This window comes from Nannospalax galili, unplaced genomic scaffold (genome assembly GCF_000622305.1).
Source record: "Nannospalax galili isolate Female #2095 unplaced genomic scaffold, S.galili_v1.0 scaffold351, whole genome shotgun sequence".
Taxonomy (NCBI): domain Eukaryota; kingdom Metazoa; phylum Chordata; class Mammalia; order Rodentia; family Spalacidae; genus Nannospalax; species Nannospalax galili.
In genome coordinates this window covers 2,033,080-2,059,915 of record NW_008330327.1, presented here as the reverse complement: position 1 = coordinate 2,059,915, position 26,836 = coordinate 2,033,080, and the positions used below count along the sequence as shown (strand labels likewise).

At 37.5% G+C, this 26,836-nt stretch overlaps 1 pseudogene; it reads left to right on the top strand.

Moving 5' to 3' along the window:
* Positions 1 to 26,752, top strand: part of LOC103743633 — a 40,887-nt pseudogene extending 14,135 nt beyond the window's left edge.
* The last annotated feature ends 84 nt before the right edge of the window (positions 26,753 to 26,836 follow it).

Genomic DNA, 26,836 nt, shown 5'->3' with positions numbered 1-26,836 from the left:
ACAGTTCTCCCCCCCCTCTTCCCCCGCCTTGACCCCCCCCCCACCCCGCCCCCAACTCCCTACCGCAGCTCAGTCTTCTCGGATTCGATCTGGAGGATGGCCATGGTTCTCTCATAGTTCTTTTCCGGGCAGTCATAGAAAGTACGAGCAATCCATCTCGATATTGGGTGCTGAGAAGTGATACAGTTGGTTACTCCGAGCAGCTCGTTACCTCTCTGGTTGGCGACTGTCTAAAATGACTGGGACACCCACTCGGTGCCAACTACTTTCATTTATTTTAACTCACTGACCCATGCGGCAGACAAGTCTCCGCTCCCACTTAGAGATAAGCAGTTACGAGGCAGCGTCTGCACGCGGCCAGGTCAGTGGTGGCCGGAAGCCGCGCACGTCCTACCCACCAGGCTGGGGAAGCTCACTGAGGGCCCCTCTACCAGACAGCACTGTACATAGTGAAGCACTCCTCTCTAACCCTTCCTCCTTCAGCTAAGAACGTGGAGCTGCGCCCTACCCGAGGTCACCTCTGTCACCTGAGGTCACCCCGCTGGGGTACCTGTAAACTCAGCAGCACACTGATGCTGGGTTGGGTGGCAGGGACCCTGTGGTGTGACGGCCCACAGCCTGAGTCACATGGGCTGGTTCAAACTTGTCCTGGCCTGTCTCCACCCTGTTAAACTGAGTTTCCTTGTCTCCACAGCAGGACATTAACAGCACATCTTACACGGGGTAAGGCCGTACTCTCAAAAACGTTCAGCATGGTGCTTGGGACAGAGCAGCCTCAGTAAATGATGGGCGTTGGTATCACAACTTCTGACAGCACTAACTCGGGAGAATTCTATTGCTTTGCTAGGCCGAGAACTTACTACAGAATCATTCTTTTAAAAAACCGTAAAGTGGGCTGGACGTGGTGGCGCACGCCTTTAGTCCCAGCACTTGGGAGGCAGAGACAAGCAGATCTCTGTGAGTTCAAGGCTAGCCTGGTCTAGATAGTGAGTTCCAGGACAGCTGGGGCTACAGGGAGACCCTGTCTCAAAAAGACCAAAAAAAATACATATAAATTTGAATTTTTTAAACATTTATTTATTTTTGTGTGTGAGGGAGTATGTGTGTGCTTGCCCTGGTGTGCATATGGAAGTCAGAGGAGAACTTGGAGTTTCATGTTCTTGGGCTTGGCAGCAAGTGTCTTTACCCCGTGATCAATTTTTCCAGTTGTATTCAAGGAATTTTTTTTTTTTGTTTTTTTTGAAACAAGGTTTTCCCATAGCCCCAGCTGGCCTGGACCACACTATGTAGACCAGGCTAGCCTTGAACTCACAGAGATCCGCCTGCCTCTGCCTCCGAAGTGCTGGGACTACAGGCATATGCCACCACACCCAGCTTCTAATGATTTTAAAGAAGAGTCTAGAATCTACTTGTAGCTGAATAATGGGAAATTATATTTTTAATAATGTAGTAACCAGGAGATTTTAAAATTTTTATACTAATTTGAATGTCCAACAAAAGAAATGAAAATATTAAGAATATGCATTTATGGGGCTGGAGAGATGACTCAGCAGTTGAGGGCACTGGCTCCTGTTGCAGAGAACCTGGGTTCAGTTTCCAACACCCACATGGCAGCTAACAACTGCCTATAACTCCAGTTCCAGGGGAATCAGATGCCCTTTTCTGACCACTGCAGGCATTGCATGATACCAGTGCACTTACATATGTGCAGGCAATATGCTCATACAAGTAAGATAAAAATCATAATAAAAATTATAAAAGAATATGCATACAAGAAAAGAATCATACAATTTCTCAGCTGGTTTTTCAGATGAAACTACAACTAAGAAGAAATCAGGGAGATGGAGAGATGACTCAGTGGTTAAGAATACTTGCCTCTTTTGAAGAGGATCCAAGTTTGGTTCCCAGCACCCACGTGGTGACTCACAACAGTTTGTACCTTCAGTTCTAAGGGATCCAACATTTTTTTCTGGCTACTGACAGTATCAGGCACACATGTGGTACACATACATGCACGCAGACAAATGCTCATAGAAATAAAATAAATACATCTTTTAAAAAGATGAAACCAGACCTGTGGGGTCACTCCCTCTCCTCGTGGGTCGTTGGCCACCGGTCCACGAGGACAAAGGGAGCAGAAGCGACACGTCGGGTCAGGACAGACAGTGAGCACTGACAGAAGAAAGCCCTTCTGGGGAGGCAGGTTCAGTGATGCAAACAGTTCCAGACTCAGTGAAACAGCTCCAGATTCAGTGAAACAGCTCTGTTTATTCAGTGGGAAAACTAGGGAAAATGCAGTGTGGAGGCAGTAGCCAATGCCTCAGCTGATAGGTGCTCATAGTATGCTTTATTTACATGTGGCAGTGGGCTCCTATCCTCTGACTACCTTGCAATGCCTGGTTATGATATAGAAAAAACCTGGGGGTAGTTTTTACTCCAGGTAACTATGCCAAAGTTCATGTTCCAAATAAGGTCAGGCATCTGTGCTTGGTGGCACTTTCCAGGTAAGTCAGGAAGAGAGCAGGAGGCCCCCTGCTGAGAAGGGGAGTCCTTCCATATGGCACTGAGCCCCTTAGAGCTATCTGGACTTGGAGGACTCCAACCCTAGCAGCTGGGTTCCCCAACACAAACCAATTTAAAATATGCCAAAAAAGTAATGGTATCAAATGAGATTACTTCTATTTTCAAAGGCTGTCTGCTTAAGCTTACTATCTCATCAACAATAATGCACACCTCAGAGATGCACAATAAGACATCTACAGTATTATCATATTGTTTATTATTCTTTTTTCCACTACTTCTTTGTGTGAATTTTGTTGTTTTGAAACTAACAATGTTTAATGTTTAAAATTTTTGTTTTGCTTTGATAGGCTACATTAGTTGAAAATACAGGTCTTATGAAATATGAAGATTTTCTTTTTATATTATCTACACCGTTACATACAAAACCAGTTTCAGATGAAAACATAACAGTGATTGACACAGACTTTAGTGAAATTCCTGCTCATCTGTACTTGCCCAAGAGGAAGTCTGAAAGACAGAGACCAGCTGTAATTTATATACCTGGAGGTGGCTTTTTGATGGAAATTGCAGTAAGTTCATTTTTATGTGTGTCAAATATTAAAATACCTATATAATTCATACATTCATAAATATTTTTGTTTTGTTTTTTATAGATAAATTTTTTATTGAGCTTTTAAATTTTTGTACATTTCCCACTCAAATCCAGACCTCCTCCCCCATTTATGCCTTCTCCCATCCCCCTACAGAACCCTATTCACTCTGCTATACATTCTAAGTCTTATTCATTCAGATGTTTGTGCCCAAATATCCTTCAGTGTAAATGCCCCACTCATGATTCAGGAATATATTGTTTAATCTCCATGAGTTTGTGTATTTACTAGAGCATCTTTCACTGTTGATTATAAGCTTTATTGCACTGTGGTCTGATAGAAGGCCACATTTTTTGTATTTGTTGGGATTTGTTTTGTGTCCCAGAATGTGGTCGATTTTAGAATAACTTGCATGAGCTGCTGAGTAGAAAGTGTATTCTTTGGTGGTTGAGTGGAATATTCTGTATATATCTGTTAGGTCCATTTCATATAGTATGTTATTTAATTCAGATATCTCTCTGTTTATTCTTTGTCCAGTTGACCTGTCTTTTGAAGAGAGTGGGGTATTAGAGTCATGTACTATTTATGAGTTGGTGTTAATCTCTCTTTTATAGTCCTGGACTACTGATTTTATGAAATTTGGTGCTCCAGAGTTTGGTGCATATATGTTTATGATTGTAATGTCTTCTTGGTCAATTGTTCCTTTGATTAGGATGAAGTAACCTTCTTTTTCTCTCCTGATGTGTTTTAATTTGAAGTCTATTTTGTCAGATATTAAAATTGGAATTCCTGCTTGTTTCTTAGGGCTCTTTGTTTGGAATAGTTTTTCCATCCTTTCACCCTGATAGTGTGTATCCTTGAAGGTGAGATGAGCTTCTTGAAAACAACAGAAAGATCCATTCTTGATCCATTGCACCAGACTGTGTCTTTGGACTAGGGAGTTGAGACCATTGATATTTAGTGTTACTATTGAAAGTTGTGTATTGTATATTGCCACTTTAATTTCTTTTTGTTTTTGGCCCTATTTTGTGTTTCCATTGTTATAACTTTATTTTCTTTTTGTATACTCTTGGCTATACTCATTCCTTTCTTCAGTTTTTTGTATTGCTTTAAATATTCTCTGTGTGGCTGGATTTGAAGACATGAATTCTTTCAGCCTACATGTGTCATGGAAAATTTTCTGTTCCCCTTCAACCTTGATAGATAATTTTGCTGGATAAAGTATTTTGGGTTGGCATCCATGGTTGTTTAGAACTGGGAATACTTTGTTCCAGGACCTTCTGGATTTCATAGTTTGTATTGAAATGTCAGCTGTAATTCTGCTGGTTTTCCTTTATATGTAACTTGTTCTTCTCTAGCAGCTTCCAGTACCCTCTTTTTGTTCTGTACACTTGATGGTTTTACTATGATATGCCATTGGGACTTTCTGTTCTGATTGTGTCTTAATGGCATTCTCCGTGCTTCTTGAATCTCTATAGGTGTATCTTTCCTTAATTTAGGGAAGTTTTCTTTTATAATCCTATTGAATATTTGTTCAATGCCATTGGTTTGGTCTTCTCCTTCCTGTATGCCTACAATATGTAGGTTTGATCATTTCATGTTGTCCCATATTTCCTGAGTATTCCTTCCTGTGTTTTTTTGAATTTTTCATAATCTTTGCTTAAGGAGTCCAGATCTTCAACTTTATCATTCAGTCTTAATATTCTGCTTTCTATTTCACTCATTCTGCATGTGAGACTTTCTCTTGTTGTTTCTAATTGGTTTATTGAGTTTTTCAGTCCCGTGTTCATTTCCATTTTGGTTTTCTTCACTATTTCCATCTCTTTAGCAAATTTGCTTTTCAAGTTATGAATTCTTTTTGATATTTCATTGTCACATATTTGTATATTCTTGGGCTTCTGTCAAAAGTTTATGCCTTTCCTCTTTGAGTTCTTTGAGTTGTCTGTGTTTTCTTGAAGTTCTTTGATCATGTTTATGATTATTCTTTTAAATTCTGTGTCCTGGGATTCTTCAGGGTGGTTCTCAATGCTGTGCACTTCTGTGGGACTCATGGGTTTTGTTGGGGACATATTTCCCTGTTTTTTTTCATACTGTTTGTGTTTTGTGTTGCCATTTTGGGCATATGGATGTTCTTTGTTGGTTATGTGTTCAGCAGAAACGTCTACTCTGCTTTTGTTTAATTTAATTTTTGTTTTGTTAATACTGTTTATGTAGCTATTTACTTTTTGTTTAGGTATGTAAGACAAATTTGTAGGTATTTCAAGTTATTGGTGGGTAGTACACTGATCAGAGTCCTGATTGAACAAATCTGTCTACCTGATCGGGAGGCTGGGGAGTTGGTGGTGAGGTGACCTCCTTGTGGGATTTAGGGATCTATGCTAGTGTGTTTACTTAATCTGGTTTAGGAAGTTAGTACTGGGAACTGAGGTGAAGGAATTGGACCCCACCTGTGAGAGAGGCCAGCAGGGGATGTGGGTGGGGATAGATGAGAGAAGTGGGATAGGGAGGCAGTGAGATGGAACTGAATTACCAGAGTCCTGGTTGAGCAAGTCTCCATATATAAATATTTGATATACGCATATAAAATTGTTAGAAAATTTGTCAATAGAGTATTTATTTTGGGAATATGTGTGTATCTTTGCAGAGATTTAGTACATGATATCAACACATTTTTCTTCATGTACACTTTGGCTAATAAAATAATCAAATGTAGATAAGATTTTTGTTAGAAAAATTTTATTGATGACTAAATATATTGATAGCATAGAGTGGAAAGTATAAACAGTAAACTTGGAATTCAGCTTAAAGTTTCCAGAGTACCTGACTCCAGATACAGAAAATACTAAGTGTACCAAGTGTTTTAATTGTGGGGTCAGAATGACATAATTTCTAGCCATTATACAGTTAATCTATAAGTGAGTTATAATGCACCAATAATGAGAGGCTTAGAATCCAGTGCAATACTTAAACATCAAAGTGAAAAGATGGATAGAACAGAGTAATCGTTTCCTGCCTTAAGCATCTCTGTTCCCGTCTGATATTTGGAGGTGAGTGGAGTAGGTAAGACTGACATACAGGTAGTCAGGCTACTCCCCAACATCACTTTAGACTATTTATGAGTTTTATGGGCTCAATACACAGCAGAGTGCAAGAGCTATTGTGCTGTGTACTTAGAAGATGTAAGAAAGAGGTGATATCACCTCTTTTCTTAAAGAGCCTATAACTTAATTATTATATCCCTTATTTTGGCTTCATGACCTGTGAATGTTTCAAAATAAGACAACATGTTACTGCATTCAGTTGAGCAGTCTTTATTCTTGTGAGTAAGCAAATTCTTAGGTGAGTTTTATCATCAGAGTTTTAGTGTTGAGGAAGCAAAGAGATTCAGGAATGTTCTCAAAGCTGCACTATAATCTAGGGGTGAAACAACAGCCTACATAGGCCTAGCAGCCCTACAAGGGTATTAAGATGCTCACACTCCTACTGAGCCTTCCCTCCGGGCTCTCAATGACTAATAGATGCTGTCCCCTATGTAGTAAGAAATGATGGTATTTCTAAATTTAACTTTCTTTCCAAGTCTCCCAGTGCCTTCCAAGACCTAATCCACCCATTCTTTACTCCTATTCCACTTCTCCCTTAGGGAATCTCTCACTGTCTTAAACTCACTGACAGCTTGGTTTAATCCTTTATTAATAACTTTTGATCCTTTATTCACTTCTCTATAAGTACATCCCGAGAAAGACATGTTTACCTTTGGTCAAACTTAGACTCTCTACCTCATTGGGATCATATTTTCTCCTATGTCATCATCTGATGTGTTAATATTTCTTTTTCTTTGTTCTATCCACAAGTGTTCCCTCTGTTGACTCCCAAATCTTCACTATTTCTTCTACCTTGAGTTCCCTTGACCTCAGCCTCTCTTTCTAGTTATTACGTTGTCATGTTTTCCTTTCTCAGTTTCATTTCCATACACTGTAGAGCCTGATTTCCCCCCTTTTAATTATTCTTCAAGCTGTATAATTTGAAAATGACTACTGCCCACTGTCCTACTGAGTCTTTATTCCTTTAATTCCAATGAAACACACTTCTTGAGAGGTTTCTAAATCCTCCTCTATCTCCTCTCTTCATTTGAATCACTAACATTAATATAAAACAAATACAAAACAATTCTAGAATAAATTATCTTTTATCCTTGTGCATGGTCATGACTGTCAGCCTAGCATTTTTACTACAGTGAACTCATTTTCTCCTTCTCTCCATTTGATAGCAGTAATTGTATTTTTATATTTTTACAAGATGAATGTCAATTTGTGCCTTTTATTTTTAAAATTATTTTTTATTTTTTATTTTATGTGTCTGAGTGTTTTGCCTGCATTTGTGTAAGTGCACCCATATCATGCAAGTCTGTGGAGGTCAGAAGAGGGTTTGGATCCCCTGGAACTGAAGTTACAGATGGCTGTTAGCCTCCATGTGGGTGCTGGGAATTGAACTCAAGTTCTCTGCAAGAGCAGTCAGTAGTCTTAACCACTGAACCATCTCTCCATTCCCCAATTTGTGCCTTTTAAATGAATTAGTATATGTTGAATGACCAAAATAAAATTTTGACACTGGATGCTAATAAGACTTTTATCAGATTTTTTAAATCATATTTTTAATAAGATTTTTATTAGACTATTATCAACCCATTTTAATCTTTCCATCTCTTTTAGGTATGCAATAGTTGTATTCAGTATATACTTAAATTTATTACAATGGCAGGAATATGCTGGTCCCCAGTGTAATACAACATGTAAATTGTTATTTCTCTTGAGAGAAAGTCATAAAGTTTACTGTCAGGTTTCTTATATGACTTCATGTAAGTATCTGAGAATTCAGCAAGGAGAGAAAGTACTTTGTTTTAATTACACCATTTAGTATCTCTGCAATCAGATAAGGCCCTGTATTGGAAAGTTGAGGTCTCTGACAGGCAGCTCCTGTAAAGTTGAACTATAGTGGATCTCTGTATTTATGAAAATTATAGTGTTGACTATGATACTACCTTCAACTTAATTCCAGAGTTCAAACTTTCTCTAGCCAGAGTTTTATGGAATACTGGGGTAATGAGTTGTAGAGATTAAAGTCATATACTTCTCTTGAGAAATCTAGAATTCAAGCACAGTCACAACAATGTATCTCTTGCTAATAAATCTTTGGGACCATGTCCTTAGCTAATGGGTCACCTTGAGTTATAGATACTGACTAGTGTAGTTTCTATTAGTGTTGCTCAGCTATAGGCCTCCTCCTGATGAAACTGGCCCAGGAAGCAGCAAAACATGATGTATGGGAACCGTTCTTAGTGAATGGCATCCTTGGACTTGAGCATCATGTTGAACATGGAGGAAGTGTTCTTTTAGAACCCAAGAAGGCCAGCAAGTTGCAACAAGCTTATCCTATTGTGACCAACTGGATTTTGCCATTCTGGTTTGGCTTAGGGACAATTTAGTGGGTGGAAGACTAGGAAACTCTTATTATTTCTGACAGAATGTTCCTCTGTGGGTAAGAGAAGTAGGGATTACAGATTTCCATCAATGAATCACAGTCTACATGTCTATCACAATGTATAGCATAAGTGGATTTCCATTGTTTGTTAGTCACGGGGCGCTGTTTTATACGTCTTTTTTCATTTCAGAATTGCTGCTTTATGATTCCCTGAGCAGATGAACAGCAAACAAACTTGATGCTGTTGTCGTGGTCGTAGAGTAAGAGAATGACACTCTTGTTATTGTGGTCATTGCTCCCACAGTATGGGCTTGATTTACACAGCAAGTCACACAACCCTCAAATGGCTGGATCTTTGCCTAGAGTTTTTGATTTATATTAATTTATATTTAACATTATGATATCAATGTGTCCTCAAAAGGCCCAATTGTGCATCAGTCTCTACCATTGTAGACAACTATGAGACACACAAAATGTAAGCATCTTTGCCAAGACATGTGGTACTTCTAGGTATATAAAACCTAGGTTTCATAACGACCTAGTTTAATCCCAAAGTGCTGTTACCAGAAAGTATAACCATTATATGGTTGGGATGATAGATTTTATCTGAGTTGATAATTAAAAGCAATGTAAGTTATTCTTGGGTCCAGTAATATTAGGTAACCAATGTTGGGAACATTTGAATGTTTCAGAACATTTTTTCAATCATAATGTTAGTATCTCATGACTTTTGCCTAAATTTTCAACAATCTACCAGAAAAGTAGACCATTGGGGGCATTCTATACTTCTAAAATTCTCATTGCTTGCTTATAATATGAAACTACAATTTTATAGAATTTTGATCTAAGTAAATTCTAACTGAAGACATCTGCCAGTAACTTACTCTCAGATTTTCTGTTTTGAAAATTGGTAGGTATTCTTTAAAAAAAATTTTGTTGACCCCAGAATTTTATACAATGCAATTTGGTCATGTTCGGACCCCATCTCTGCCTCTCTAGTCCCTCTCCAATACTCCCTGCTCCAGATTTCATGTCCTCCATTATTATCTGTTCTTTTCTTTTTATTTATTCATGTTTAAATGTTTTTAAAAGACCTACTGATTGCAATCCATGCTTCTCAAGTGCTCCTGATTGTGGGTCTGTGACTTGGGGTCTGGTCAATCTACCAGATTTCAAACCAATGGGAAAACTGATTCTCCATCTCCAAGCATTTATCACTTGTCAATAGGTCCTCAGCTAGGGCTGGGACTTCTTGCCTACCTCCCCATCCATGATGGTCCCCTGTCTGACTTGGGTTTGCACAAGACTTGTACATACTGTTGGAAGTACTGTGGGTTCAGATATACAACTACCCGGTGGTGTTCCGACAACAAAGTTTCCTTGTGTTCATTTACGACCTCTGGCTCTTACAAGCTTTCTGTCTCCCTTCAGCTATGATCCCTGAGCCTTTGGAGGAGAAGATGCTACATAGGTGTTCAATTTAGGGCTGAGTGCTCCACAGTCTCTTAATTTCTGCACATTGACAATTTGTGCGTCTCTGTGGTAATTACAATCTGCTTTACTAAGAATCTTCTCTGGTGAAGTTGAAGGCTATAGTAATCTGTGAGAATAATAAGAAGTCATTGTGAGTCAGTTTAATATTATGTCTATTTAGCATAATGACACTAGTAGGTGCTCCACTATGGCCTAATATTTGTCTAGGCACAAGTTCTTGCCCTAATAACAGTGTCAGGTATGGACTTCCTGTTTTAAAGCAAGCCTTATGGCCAATTAAAAAGGTGGTTGGTTACCCCCACAATATTCATGCCACAATTGCACTATTGGGCATGTTTTGTCAAGCCAGTTAGCTCACAGGGTTCACATCTGGGTAAGGCTGATGATTACCTTTCTCTGACAGTAACATGCATAGCACCTTCTAGTCCTATGAAAGCTAGCCAACAGAGATGGAGCTACAAGGTCAGTACTGGCTTGATTTCCTTATTTGTTCTGCAGCAATAGGGACTTGCCATCCTGTTCTGGTGGGTAGGCAGAATTGTTTGAGGAGCTATGGGAGCTCTCTGGTCAACAACTCCAAAACGCTAGGAATTGATTCCCTCTTTCGGAGTTGTTGATAATAGGTCTACTTATTAATAACTTTTCATTGAAAACTTGGTGTATCCTACAGACTTTATGAGGGTTAAGACAATCCTCAACGGCCTCATCCTCACTGTAGAACCCGCACTTGGAACACATTAAAGTAGAATCTACTTATTTTAAACAGAAATTATTATTAAGCACAGGAATAACTGATGAAATTAAAGATTCAAAGTAAGAACAATGTTTTTTTTTTTCTGGGGATCTGTTGGTAAAATTGAGAGACACTTGGATATGTAAGTTTAATCATGAGTTTTGTTGCTTGTTTTACATTTATTTTCCTCAAAAGCCACAGATTTGCTCTCCAGTATCTGTTTCCCTTGAAGATTGTATTTTTGCAGTCCAGTTCTTTCTCCAGAATAAAATTCTTGCAAAATATGGCGTGGATCCCACTCGCATCTGTATTTCAGGAGACAGCTCTGGCATTTTTTTTTGGCAGCAGCAGTGACTCAACTGATAGGTTGTATGTGTTATATATGTTTGAACCATGAATATCATAATTCTAACATAAAAGAAACACTTTTTTAATCTTGTTCTTTAAATGGTGTTATACTTAAAGCTGTGTAATATAACATGAAGCAGTGTGTGTCTTTTTCCATTATTTCACCTGTAGAATTGACTCTGATTTTACAATGCTAAATGAAGCTTTTATGATCATATATCATATTTGCATATCTACACATATTACATATAGTCATATCTGTAGTATGTATTATATATAGAACTGGGGTAATGGGGATTTAACCCAAGGTCTTGTGTATCTCATGTATGATAGACAGTGCTCTACTACTTAGTTATGGATCCCCAAGTCCCTTATACCCTTTCTAACCTTTTTTTTGAGACAAGGTCATTTTGAACTTGAACTTATTCTGTAGCCTAGATAGATCTTGTTCTTTCAGTCTCTTGCTTCAGTCACCTAACTATCTGAGATTACAGGTGTCCATTTGCATGCTGAACTTGTTCTGCTAATTTTAAGAAAAAATGCTGTGTCTAGGAACTACCATTTAATATGGTAGGTTTTGATCTTCATTGCTGTTAGTTATCTGAATGTAAATCTGTTAAGAAATTGACATTATAATAATTAATGTCTGTATTAGTTACTTTTCTTGTTAAGAAAGCAACTTAAAAGAAGTAACAGCTATTTAGCTTTTGATTGATGAGCTATACTCCATGATGGCAGGGAAGGCATGGCTGTGGGAGGAGCTTATCGCTGTGGCATCAGGGCTCCAAGGCTCCTTGCTTGCATCTTTCCAGAAAAGAAACCAGAGAGGGGTGATTACTGGTATTCAGCTCCATTTTTCCTTTCTCCAGTAAATTCTACCGAATCCCTGGGCCCATAGCGTGGTACCACCCATGTTCAGAATGTGTCTTTACCCCTTAGTTAATTCCTTCTGGAATGCCCTCACAGACATAGTCAGAGATTTGCTTCAGTACCCTAGGTGATCCTAAATCCAATGATGTTGACAATGAGGGATAACAAGCACAATGTGCTGTACTTAGTAGAAGGTCATCAATAGCATTTGAGCCTCATGTTTGCTTATATATTAAGAGAAGAATCACCACTGGGAGAAAAAGAGAAATTGTTAAAACTCTTTGTGTAACTCAATAAACCGTAGTCAATAGATAATATATTTGAGAAGCAAAACAAATTAAAAATATACTTCATAACTTCCGAGCCATTTTTACAGAACAAAATTAGTGTAAGTAGTGATAGCCTTTTCATTGTAAAAACAGACAAACTGACCTCTATTTATAAAGTAAATGTGTCTAAAAAGTTTGTAAGTTTTTATTGAGTTTTATTGAATATTTTTAGTTCTTTTCAGTTGATTACAAAATGTATGGCTTTGGGCTGGAGAGATGGCTCAGTGGTTAAGAACACTAATTGTTCTTGCAGAGGACCTGGGTTTGAATCCCACAGGGAAGCTAGCAACTGTCCATAACTCCAATCCCAGGGGATCCAACAGGCTCTTCTGACTTCTGCGGGCATTGCACTACATGGGTGCACTTACCTACATGCAGAAAATACACGCATGCACATAAAAAAATAAAAAATAATAATAAACAAAATATTAAAAACAAAACAAAACAAAACAAAATGTATGGCTTTTCTCCTTTGACTAGTTATTTCAATTTTAAGATTGCTTTCTGTTTATTATTATAAAATCGATAACAAATTTTTAATATACCAACTACTATAAACTCGCAGGATTCTCAAAGATTTTAGTGAAATTAATATCATAATATTCTGTTTGATGGGGATGTCACTTCACCAACTCTGAGATGAATAGAATGATTTGCTTTAATGAAGTAACCTCTAAAGCCAGAAGTGGTTTCCTGAAAGAAAAACAAAAGATACATTGACAGGAGTTCAAAAGATATGTAATCTCTTATTTTGGGGTTTTTTTTTTTTTTTTTTTTTTGGTCTTTTTTGAGACAGGGTCTCCCTGTAGCCCCAGCTGTCCTGGAACTCACTATGTAGACCAACCTTGAACTCACGGAGATCCGCCTGCCTCTGTCTCACAGAGTGCTGGGATTAAAGGCATGCACCACCACGCCCGGCAAGACATTTTATTCATTCTTGAGGTATCAAATTTCTTTCACAGTTGTATTACTGCTAGAAGATAGTTGTTTTCGGATGTGAAAAACTTAATGGCATTTAAGGCTGAAGACATTGTTTACTAGATGAGCATTTTTTGTAGACACTGGAAATGTAAATTTCCACAGGGTGCACATAATCACATTTGCAAAGACCTTATTTTTTTGTATAAAGAAACATTTTTCCACTATAATATAAATGAACGTGTATTTCGTTACCAGTAAATTTGCTTTACATATTTTTTCATTATTTCTTCTATCGCTATTAAATTTTGGTTTTAGAAATGTAAGATGACACTGCTTAATATATAAGTATATTTTGTTTGTTATACTTCTAAATTTCTTTATGCATTCAAATTTCTGTGTTACAGTATGACATTTGATATACTTTAGTAGTTTATAGATGTAATGTGTTCAGTTCTTGTTATTTTTCTCTGATATTTTTATATTTGTTTGCATTCTAAACCTTTTAAGATTCTGTCCATCTGTCTTTAAACAAAAGCGGTGCCAAGCCAATTGTTTGCCTGCTAAAACTTAAATATCTTTAGGAAAGTTAATATCTTTTCATTGGCTATATTATTAATAAAAATATAATTAATATTTGTCACTACATTTCCTGAAACTCTTCTTTTTCAGAAGAAAAAGAAGTGTGAGATGTAAGTGTAATGTGTGTATGTTTATATGTGTGAGTGTGAGTTTACCTGTACCACAGCACACATGTGGTGGTCAGAGGCCAACCTTGGGTGTCAGCCCTTGCCCTCTATTGTGTTTGAGACAGGGTTTCTTGGTGAATGTGACTATTTGCGAAGCTAGCTATTCTACGAGCTTCTGGAGAGTCTCCTTCTAAAACACAAGTATACATACACTCGACTTACATACAGAAGAGTTGGTATCTGTGACGTATTACGGACGTGTAGGATTGAGCATGGATAATCTCACTGGTGGTGTGCACACATGCTACCAAGCACCCTATTTGACCTAACTGTTGAATATGGAAGGATTGAGTGTAAAAGGAACTGAGATCCCCCATCTTTCTCATTGTCCTGATTTTCACTGTACATGGCCAGCAGAGAGAGGTATCATGAAGAGGAAAGGGTGCAATGGGGTTCACTGGTCAACTCAGTGAATTTGCCTGGGAAGCAAATTCATTGCCTTGCTTATTTAGCTACGCACATGCTGATCTGGAGCACAGGCACAGAATTCTGGCTCATCCACAAGCTTTGCCTGCAAAAGAAACCTCAAAGAAAATGAAACTGAACATGATGCTGGATTGCACTTGTCACCGCCTCTGCTCATCTTGATCATCTGTTGTTCTATCAGAGTTCAGTTATATAGTACTAATTATAAGAAAAGTACTGAGAATTTCAAAACTATAGCTGCTAAACTGTTAACCAGGTATGTGAACCTTCTAGAAGCAGGTCTGGCTGCATGCCCTTGGCTGTTCCTGCCACACCCATTCATCTTTGCATTAGTGAACAAAGTTTTTATGACACAAACTTAATGATGAAAACCCAGTAGAAATCATTATAGAATAAGACCGAGTTGCGTTACTAGGAAGCAGCTTGTGACTGTGATTTTATATATATATATATATAAAGGTTGAATTTCACAATGTTCATTTGTTATAACTCTAAAGCTTTGAAAAGTTCAGGATGAAAAGGGCATGTGTTGAATGTAACATTATTCCATTATATCCTGAAAAGTTTTAATTGAACAATTTCAGTTTTGCTCAAATAGCAAGGGTAGTGTCATGGTGTTCCATATCTCATTTCTTGCTCCAACCTTGTATTTCATTTTCAGAGCAGTGACATTCTCGATCTTTGTCTTGCATTCAGGTTGTCAGGAAGGGAAGAGCACACACCATTTGTACCATTTCCAGGAGGCTCCGTTCTTCTCTCAGTGCTCTGTGTGGCTCCACATCACTGCTTCTCTGCTTCCCTGCATGCTAATCTCTCCTCTGTGAATTTTAAAGCACTTATATAATACACTAATCCATACTCTCTTTAATAACCAAGGTTCATTGTAGGAACAAGTATGTTTCTCTATAATTTTCTTTAGTTTTTGTGTCTTATCTAGCTTTGGTATCAGGATGATACCAACTTTGTAAAATAAGTTTGAGAGTGTTCCTCTGACTTCTACACATGTGCTGTCACACACGTACACTCACACGTACACATGTACAAAATTAATAAATAAAATATAAATAAAAGCAAAAGAAGTAATCACATAATTATCTCAATAATTATAGAGTCTTTTGACAAAACTTACTTTCCTTTCATGATAACAATGTTGAAGAAACTAGGAGTAGAAGGATCACATCTCAACATAATAAAGGCTATCTACAAGGAAGCAAAGCCAACATTATAGTAAACAGAAAAAACATAACAATCCCACTGAAATCAGGAATAAGACAATGTTGTCTACTTTTGCCACTCTTATTCAATATGGTCCTGGAAGTTTTAGAGCACTAAGACAAGAGAAGCCATGGAGGACTATAAACAGGAAAGAATTCAAAGTATCTTTGTCTGCAAATGGTATGATTCTATAATAAGAAACCCTAAAGACTCTACTAGAGAACTTTTGGGACAATATAAAAGTGTGCAGCAAAATGACAGGATATGAAATTAACACATGAAAATCAGCAGCCTTCTTATACACCGCTAAGAAAAAGCATTGGAAATAAAATCATGGAAATAATGACTTTCACATAATGCTGAAAAGGTGAAATAAAATACCTTGGAACAGGTTAAAGACCTCCACAATGAAAGCGTTAGAACACTCAGGAGAGAAATGAAGACCCTAGAAGGCGGAAGGTATTCCTGAGCTCATGAATCGAATCGATATTGTGAAAATGGCCATCTTACAAAAACCAATCTATAGATTTGGTGCAATCCTGATCAAATTCCAGTTCCATTCTTCACATAAATAGAAGCAAAACAATCTTGAATTTCATAAAGAAGCAAAAAAGACCTTAGGTATCTAAAGAGGGAAATCCTGAGAGGGAAAAATAAGAAGATATCACCTTGATTTCTAGTTACATTATGGTACTGACACCAAAACAAGTATGTGGAGCAATAGAACGGAAGATCAATGTATAAGCCAACGTAGCCCCAGCCACCCGATTATTGCTAAAGATGTCGAAAATGCTCAGTGGAGAAAAGGCAATCTCTTTAACACATGGTGCTGGGAAACACCAATATTCATGTAGAAGAATGAAACTAGATACTTCTTATGTTGCACAAAATCATTTCCAAATATATGAAGGACTTCCACATCAGTCCTGAAACTGTGAAACAGCTAGAGGAAAAAGTAGACAAAAGACTTCAATATACAGGTATAGGTAAGGACTTTATAAGTAGAATTCTAGTAGCTCAAGAAAGCTGCATGCACTTTAATAAAAATAAAATATTTTTAAATTTGATTTTCACTGAATTTTTGCAATTTTATACAATGTAGTTTAATGGTACTTAGATTTCTTCCCATATCTGTACCTCCCCTCACTGCTCTCCACTCAATTTAATATACATATATATAATATGGCTTATACAGCCTGATTTGTATCCCCACCCCAAAATGTCCTTCTGTTTGGGTCTGTCCACTGGGCCCACCAAGAACCCCATCCCTGTATCGCATGATCTCTCCCCTCCCAGCAGCCATCAATTGCCAAAATTTCCTTAGGTTGGAATGGGGTTTCTTACCCACTTTTCCAATGTCTATGCTGGAAATTTTTCTGGTTTGAGCTTGCATAGGACTTGTGTATGCTGTCATCATTGTTGTGAGTTTATATGAGTGGCTGACCAAGTGTCTGAAGACTCTGTTTCCTTGTGGTCATCCAACCCCTCTGGCTCTTACAATCTTTCTGCCACTTCTTTTGCAATGTGCAATGACCCCTGAGCCTTGGGAGGCAGAGGTTTGAAATAGCTGTCCTATTCAAGGATAAGCACTCTGTAGTATCATGTTGTGGGTCTCTATATTATTACCATCTGCTACACAAGGAACTTGTCTTGTGAGCACTGAGAGATGCATTCATCCTGTGTGTAGAGGTTACACTGAAGGTGTGTCACTTAGGGTTATGTGTTGGACAGACACTTATTCTCTGCATTTGACTAGTTCTGGAATTCTAATAGTCTCCATCTGTTGCAAAAAAGAAAACTCCTTTCATGAGGGGCACAAGGTACATTTGTCTATGAGATGCATATTTAGATTAAAGAAAGAAATTATGTTTGTCTAAGGATGTGGCAAAAGTATATTTTTCCTCTAGAAATCTATGACCTCTTCACCCATGTGTATATGGCTATATTTACAATACCACACTTGAGTTCCCTCCCATTAAGCAAGCCTTAATTCTCCCCAAGATAAAAGTGTCACTACTGCAGCAACAGTGATAGTTTACAGAATAAACCATTGTTTTTTTAAGACTTTACAGCTGGGTAGGACCGTTGCTTTATTTCTCCCTTGGCAGCTTGTATAGTATCCTCTGATACCATGAGAGCTAATCTTCAGGGAAGAGGCTTCCAGGTCAGGTCCATCTCGATTACTCCAACTCCTGTGTCTGAAGTGTGACATGACTTCCACAATAGGGTCTTACCTTCAAGTCTGGGGGGCAATTAAGGGCTGTAGCAATAACATGAGTCATTTTGGGAGTATCTTGAATTACCCTGACCAACAACTCGAAGGGAGGTTTCTCTAGCATGGCACTGTGCTTTCAGTTATATGGCCTTCAGCACTCATATGTTTATTGTATGTATGTTTTTCAGTAAGACATTTCCCTCTGATTTCTCACACTATCTAAACACTACTTATCTTTCGTCTCAGCCATGTTAATTCTTGGTCATCGTGAGTGCACACATCCTAGGCCCTTGGGTCAAGCACAACTTGGCCTTGATAGTCTGTGTTCCTCTAAAAAAATACATCATTGGGAGAGTAATTCCAGATTTCCTCCTGCATTCTACGAAGGTCAAAGGAACCAAAAAGAGACAAGTGTGAAATTCTCCTTGTCTCCTTGCAAAATATGAACATGCACTCTCTGGAAAGTGCATTCTAAATGCAGTTTCCCTCCATTCAAACTCATAGGCATTAACTAAGCACTTTTCATATTTTACTTCACTTATTTCCAAGTCCACTCTGTATCTTCTCTCAAGAAGAAAGTAACTATGTACTATTGTTTTTCTAAGTGAAATTTCATTTGCTTTTGAAAATGAGCACAACTCATATCTGCCAAGTAACTTATCAATCAAACTCATTGACTAAGGAAGAAACATTTCAGCAAAAAATAGGAAAAAGGTCCAACAAAAACTTATGGAAATAAAATATCTTTAAGTTTATTCACTAGAGTAATTTACTTCCTGAGAAGTGCAGAAAGGATTATACTTAAAGAAAATCAACTCATCGAAAATAGTTATTCATTTCCTATGCTCATTGATATAGATAGCAGTCTTGTCCAACTATTCCAGTTTACAAAATTTGTCATTATATATGTTACAAAGCTTCAGAATGTAGATACTTGAGATAATATGAACATAGAAGAGGATTTTAAAGAATAACATTCACAGCATAATATTTTCATTTATATTCAGGCACATGACTTTAATTACAATAGAACAGATGAGAATTTATGACTATTTGCCATAGCCTTTCATTAAGTAGGTTGTAATTTAAGTAACCCGACACAAATATGGCTGTGTAAATATCTCTGTAGTAAGATGAGTCCATTGGGTAAATGTCAAGGAATGGCAGATTTGTTTTTAGTGTTTTAAGAATTCTCTGTAGTGATTTCCACAGTGGTTGCATCAGTTAGCAATGCCACCAACAGTGGATGTGGGTTCCCCTTTCTTGCATACACACTAGAATTTGGAGTCATTTTTCCTCTTAATGTTAGCCATTCTGACTGGGGTTAGATGAAATCCTGAAGCAGATTTTTCTATGTGTATGAATATATTACCAGCATATATGTTAGTGCACCCATGTCACAAAATACCTGAGGATGTCAGAAGAGTGTTCTGAATCTCCTAGAACTGGAGTTACAGACGATTGTTATCCACCATGTGGATACTGGAAAAGAACACTGGTACTCTGCAAGAGCCACCAGTGCTCTTAATCACTGAGTCATCTCTCAAGCCCCTGAAGTAGCTTTGATTTGTATTTCTCTAATCTGTAAGGATGTTGAACACCTTTTAATGTGTTTCTTAACCATTGTTATTTCTTCTTTTGAGAGCTCTCTGTTCGGATCCATAGCCCATTTTTTAAACTGGATCATATTTTTTCTTGTTCTTTGTTATCTGAATTCTTTGTATGTTCTGGATATTAGTCTTATGCTGGATGAATGGCTGGTAAAGATTTTCTTCCACTCTGTAGGCTTCCTCTTCACTCGATTGATTGTTTCCTTTGATGTAAAGAAGTATTAGTTTAATGTTGTCCAGATGTACTAACTTAATGAGGTTAAATTTGTTGACTGGTGACCTTAATTCCTGAGTGACTGACTTCCTATTTAGAAAGTCCTTTCTTGGGACTGGAGCAAAGGCTCAGTGGTTAAGAACAGTGGTTGTTCTTGCAGAAGACCTGGGTTCAAATCCCAGCACCCACATGGCAGCTAACAACTGTCAATAACTCCAGTCCCAGGGGATCCGACAGCCTCTTCTGACCTCCACTGGCATTGCATGACATGGGTGCACTTACCTACATGCAGGCAATACATGCATACACATAAAATAAAAATGACAAATAAAATTTAAAGAAAACAAAGTCTTTCCTGCACCTATAGCTTGTGGGGTACTGCCTATGTATTCTTCTAACAGTTTCAGGGTTTTGAGGTCTTTGACACATTTGAAGTTGGCTTTTGTGCAGGATGATAGCTATGGGTCTAATTTCATTCTTGTACATGTGGAGTCAATATTGCCAGCAACATTTGTTGAAGATACTCTTTCTTACAGGTGCCTTCTGGGCACTTTTGTCAAATATCAGTGGCTGTAATTGCATCCACTCATGTATGAGTCTTCTGTTTTGTTCTATTGATATATAAATCCATTTTTGTGCGGATGCTATGCTGTTTTTAATGACTATAGCTCTGTAACATAGATTGAAGTATGGTATGGCAATCCTCTGGTATTGCTCTTTGTGCTTAAGATTTCTTTGGCTACCTGGGGTCTTTTGTGTTTCCATGTGAATTTTAGGATGGATTTTTGTATTTCTTTGAATAATGTCATGGGGGTTTTATTGAGATTGCGCTAAATATGTAAATTGCCTTAGTAAGATGGTCATTTTTACTATATTGATTCTGAAATCTGTGAGCACGGGAGGTCTTTACATCTTCTTGAGTCTTCCTCAAGCTCTTTGTTTAAAGAGTTTAAAGTTTTCATTAATGTTTTGTTGTTGTTGTTATTGTTCTTTTTGAGACAGGGTCTCTCTTTAGCACCAGCTGTCCTGGAACTTGCTACATAGACCATGTTGGCCTTGATCTACCTACCTACCTCTGCCTCCCCAGTGCTTGGATTAAAGGTATGTGCCACCATGCCCAGCTTCATTAATGTTTTAAAATTTTTTTAATGTTTTTGGTTAGGTTCAACTCTAGATAATTTTTTAAGCTACTGTGAACGAATGTATTTCCTTGAACTCTTTCTAAGATTGCTTATTATTTGTATATACAAAGACTATGGATTTTTGTAGAATGATTTTGTAAACTGCCACTTTACTGAAATTGTTGATTATTTTTAGAAATTTTTTGGTGTAATTTTTGAGATCTCTCATATATAATATGTAACCTGCAAATAAGGATAATTTGACCTTTTTTTTTCAATTAGTACCTCTTTAATTTCCTTCTCTTGTCTCATTGCTCTAGCTAGAGTTTTAAGCATTATACTGAAAAGCAGTGTGGTTAATGGATAGCCTTGTCTGGGTCTTTATTTTAATGAGAATTCTTCAAGTTTTTTTCCATTTAGAATGATGTTGGCTATGTGTTTATTCTATATAGCTTTAATTACGTTGAGGTATGTTCCTCTAGGACCTTTATCATTAATGCATGCTGGATCATGTCAAAGGCCTTTTCTGTGTCTATTGAGATGATCATGTGATTTTTGTCTATAATTCCATTTGATTTATTAAGTATAATGACTTACTTATATTGAGTCATCCTGCATCTCTGGAATAAAACCAAATTGATGATGGTGTATGATCTTTTTGATACTTGTTTGTATGCTATTTGAGAGTATTTTCTTGAGAATCGTTGCGTCTATGTTGATTAGGGATATGGCCCTATACCTTCTTCTTTTTGTTGTATCCTTGCCTGGTTTTGGTATTAGAATAATACTGGCATCATAGAAGGAGTTTGGGAGTTTTCCCTCTGCTTTTATCCTTTTAAATAATTTAAGTGGTATTGGTTGGAGATCTTTGAAGGACTGGTAAAATTCTGCTGTGAATCCACCTGTGCCTTAGGCTTTTTTTTCAGTTGGGAGGTTTTGTATTACTGGTTTGAATTCCTTATTTTCTTTTTAAAAATATTTTATTTACTATTTTTATTTTATGGATATGCATGTATTACCTGCATGTGGGTAAGTCCATCCGTATTGGACAATGCCCACAGAGGACAGAAGAGGCTGTCAGATCCCCTGGAACTGGAGTTACAGACAGTTGTTAGTTGCCATGTTGGTGCTGGGATTCGAACCCCGGTCTTCTGCAAGAACAGCCAGTGTTCTCAACTGCTGAACTATCTCTCCAACCCCCAAATTCCTTATTTTCTATTTAAAATATTTCTGTTTAAGTTGTTGATCTCTTTGTGGTTTAACTTGGTGGTTTCAATGAATTTAGAAATTCGTTCATTTTGAAATGTTTTCAAATCTAATAGAGTATAGGCTTTTACATATTCCCTTATAATATTCTGGATCTCTTTAGTGTCTGTTGTGGTGTTTCTCTCTTGTCTTTGATTTTGCTGGTTTTGGTTTGCTTTTTCTTTCTTTTGGTTAACTGTGCAAAGGGTCTGTTTATCTTGTTTATCTTTTAAAGAACCAGCTCTCAGATCAATTGATTCTTTTTATTATTTTCTTTGTTTCTATACCATTGATTTCTGCTCTGATTTTTGGTATTTTTTCTTGTCTCCTGGGTTTTGTTTTGTTCTCGCCTTTGCAGATTCTTGAGTTGTGCCATTAAGTCATTTATTTGTGCTATTTTTGACTTGTTCATGTATGTCCTTAGAGCTATAAATTTCATTCTTAGGACTGTTATTATTGTGTCCCAGATGTTTTGTTGTGTTGTATTATCATTTTTATCTACTACTAGGAGTACTTTTATTTATTTCTTGATTTCTTCTTTGATCCATTCATCATGTAATAGTATGTTGTTTAATTTACATGACTTCATGTAGTTACTAGAGTTTCTTTTGATATTGCTTTAAGCTTTATTGCATTGTGGTCTGATACAATGCATGGCACTTTTTCAATTTTTCTGCACTTTTTGAGGTTTGTTTTGTGCCCCAGTATGTATGGTCAATTTTAGAGAAACCTCCATGGGATGCTGAGTAGAATGTATAATTTGTTGCTTGGGTGGAATATTCTGGGTGTATGATATCATTTTATTCAGATGTCTCTATGTTTATTCTTTGTCCAATTGACCTGTCTATTGGAGACAGAGGGATACTGAAGTCACCTACTACTACTGAGTTGGGCTTAATCTGTGTCTTGAAGTCCTGTAGTACTTTCTTAATGAAATTGGGTGCACCAGAATTTGGTGCATGTATATTCATTATTGCAATATCTTCTTGGCCAATTGTTTCCTTGATCAGAATGAAGTGTCCTTTAAAAAAACCTCTCCTGTTTAATTTTAATTTTAATTCTATTTTGTCAGATATTAGAATTGCAACACCTGCTTACTTCTAAGTGCCATTTTCTTGGAATATATTTTTGCTGTTCTTTCACGCTGAGGCAATTTCTAACCTTGAAAGTGAGTTGAGCTTCTTGCAGACAACAAAAAGATGGATTTCGTTTCTTAATCTATTCAACTAGTCTGTGCCTTTTGGCTGGGGATTTGAAAACATTGATATTTAAAGTTATTATTGAAATATGTGTGTTGGTCACTATCATTTTAATTTCTGTTTGTGTTCTTGGTTCTATTTCATTTTCTTATTTATGACTTCATTTGTTTTCTTTTTGTATGGTCATTCCTTTCTTCAGTCCTTTGTATTGCTTTGAGTATTCTCTGTAGGGATGGTTTTGTGGACATGAATTCTTCTAACCTGTTCATATCACAGAAGATTTTCTTTCCCATTCTACTATGATAGACATTTTTATGGGTAAAGTATCCTGGCAAAGCATCTAGGATCATTTAAAACTTGGAATATTTTTCTTCCAGCTCTTCTGACTTTTATAGTTTGCACTGAAAAGTCAGCTTTGTCTACAGCCATACCACCCTGAATGTGCCTGATCTTGTCTGCAGAGTCAGCTGTAATTCTGGTGGGATTTCCTTTACATGTGCTTGTTTTTCCCTTGCAGGTTTCAGCACCCTCTCTTTGTTCTGCACACTAATGTTTTTACTACGCTATTCCATGGGAAGTTTCTCTTCTGGTCCTGTCTATTTTGTGTTCTGTGTGATAGTTATACCTTTGTGGGTATGTCTTCCCTTAATTTAAGGACATTTTCTTCTATAAACCTGTTGAAGTTCTAGTCAATGCTGTTGACCTAGGAGTCTTCTTCTTCTAGGCCTATAATGTGTAAATTTTATCTTTTCATAGTTTTCCACATTTCCTCCATTTTTGGTATTCTGTTTTCCATTTCATTTATTCTTTTGGTGAAGCTTTTTTCTTGTCAGTTCAAATTGACTTCTTGAGTTCTTTTAAATCCATCTTCAATTCAGCGTGAGTTTTCCTCAATATTTCTATCTCTTTCATGTGAGTTCACTTTTCAAATCCTGAATTTTCTTTGTCATTTTTTTCTTCCAAATATTTGCATTTTCTTGTACTTCAGTCAGGAGTTTATCCCTGTCCTCTTTGAGTTCTTTGAGTGGTCTGTGTTTTTTTAATTGGCTGCATTTTTTGATAATGTTCATGGCTGTTCTTTTAAATTCTGTGTCATGGGTATTTTTCTCAGTAGTTTTGAATGTAGAGCACTTCTATAGGATGGATGGGGTTTGGTGGGAACATATGATTTTGGTTCTCCATATTATTTGTATTTTTTGTTGTGGTCTAGGCATATGGATTTCTTTTGTTCCTTGTATGTGTGATATGAAATGCAAGCCTGGCTTTGTTGATTGAAAGTTTGATTCTTTTGATTTTGCTGATTTAGATTGTTTGCTTTCTGATCGGGTGTGAATAGTTAGTTGGTTAGGTACTCTCCTTTGATTTTTTTTTATGGAGGGACCAGATGAATCCAGGCAGGGTAGTCAGGAGCTCTCCAGGAGGCTGAAGATGCCCTGGCCCAAGTGGAGATGAGAGGTATCAGCTAGGCTGGTTCTAACTAGCTAAGCAAAAAGGTGTGCACCATGGAGACAAGCAACTGGGGCTGGGTTCAAAGCAGGGCAACGGTGACTCAGCAGATGGGATCTGGATATCCCTCCAAACTAGTCAGGTACTCTCTGGTATCCACAGTGAGATGAGGCCAAGGCCCAAGGAAAGCTGATGGGAACAGGATGAGCTGATTCTTACTAGCTAGAAGAGAAGGCCTGAGCTCTGAAGCAGCTGGTTTAGAGATGCACAAAGCAGGGGGATGGGCATGGTGGTATCTGACAAACTCAAATCAGCTAGCCAGGTGCTTCATAAAATGATATCTTTAAGAAATTTCAGGAAATTGGATAGTAATCCAGGCTCAAGAAGAAAAAATGATATCACATTTTCTTCTTCGTATGTGGATCCCAGCTTCTAGTTTCTGTCTATATACTTATATTTATGTGGGCATCAGTGTGTGTAGAGGCCAGGAAACAAACAAGAAAGAGACAAAGGAGAGGAGAAATGGAGGCCTAAGTGAGAGTCAGTGATCAGATAATGAAGTGGAGATAGCAGGTGTGGAAATGTTTAATCAAGGACAGAGAAAAAGGAGATGAGGAAAGAATGGGGTGGAGGAATGTTGCTATTTTATATTCTAATTTTTAAAAATCAAATCAATAGGGGCTGGAGAGATGACTCAGCAGTTAAGAGCACTGGCTGTTCTTGCAGAAGACTTGGGTTCCAATCCCAGTACTCATATGGTAGCTAACAACTGTCAGTTCCAGGGGGGGATCGAATGCCTTCTTCTGTTCTCTGCAGGCACTGCATGACATGGGTGCACATATACGCTGGCCTAACATTCATACACATAAAATAAAAATAAATAACTTAATGGTGGGCATGGTAGTGCATGCCTATAATGTAACATAATTCCTTGGGAGGCAGAGGCAGTTGGATCTCTGCAAGATTGATGTCAGTCTTGTCTACATAGTGACAATGGGACTATTTTAAAAAACTGAATAAATAAATAAATATTTAAAAAATGAAAACAATAAAGAATAGCCTTAAACACAATAATCTCATCTTCTTCACTAGGAAATGCAGAATTATATTTCTGTTTAATTGTCCTAAGTAAATAAATATGTGTAGGCAAGAGAGTGGGCTTGAGAGTATGCACCATTTCTACACTGATGAAAGAAAACGACATACTTTCATCACTGTGAAACAAAGTACAAGATTATGAGGATAAGCATTAGATATTATTTCACTTAGGTTTATTTGCCAGGAGGGTCACTGTGAGATTGAGGCCAGCCTGGTCTACATAGTGAGTGAGTTCCAAGCCAGCAGGGGCTATGGGAAACCTTGCAAAAAAAAAAAAAAGGTTTTTTTTGCTGCAAGTGTTTAAATAAACCTCACAGTTCCTGTAGTTTGAAAGCCATTGGCTCATTAACAATGATTAATATTTAGCAATATTCATTTCAGCTACAGAATGATCCAGAATTCAAGGATAAAATTAAGGCCCGAGCTTTGATGTACCCTGGCCTGCAGTATGTCGATGCCTCCATGCCTTCTCGGCAGTGCGAACGTGGCCCAGTTATCTCAATGAACAGTTATGACTGAGGACTAAGCACTTCCCCAGGCCGTGCAGAGCAACCAGCACATGCCTCAGAACTCAAGACATCTGTTCAAGTTTGTTAACTGGAGTGTTTTCCTTCCTGAGAAGTACAAAAAGAGCCATGTTTACACTGAACCAGTTCATGGAAAACTAAGCACTTCCTACCCAGTACTAATAGATAGTAGGTTATCGCCTTTGTTAGCCAATGACTCCCAGTTACACGGTTTGCCCTTAACCTATGTCCTCACCTGTGAACACGATATAGTAAGGGTTGATGGACTTATTTACATCAGACAACTTAGAAATGTTGGCACTCAAGTCACTCATGATGGAATCCATGGAACTATACCACTTACAACGTCATCATTTAATTTACACTTAGGCTTCAGAATAAAAGATAAGTATCTTTTTTTTTAAGAAGCATTTCATTACAGCTTTAACATATTCAGTAACAATTTCCAGAGCAAGGATACATCTCTTTCAAAATTGGATGTAAATTTT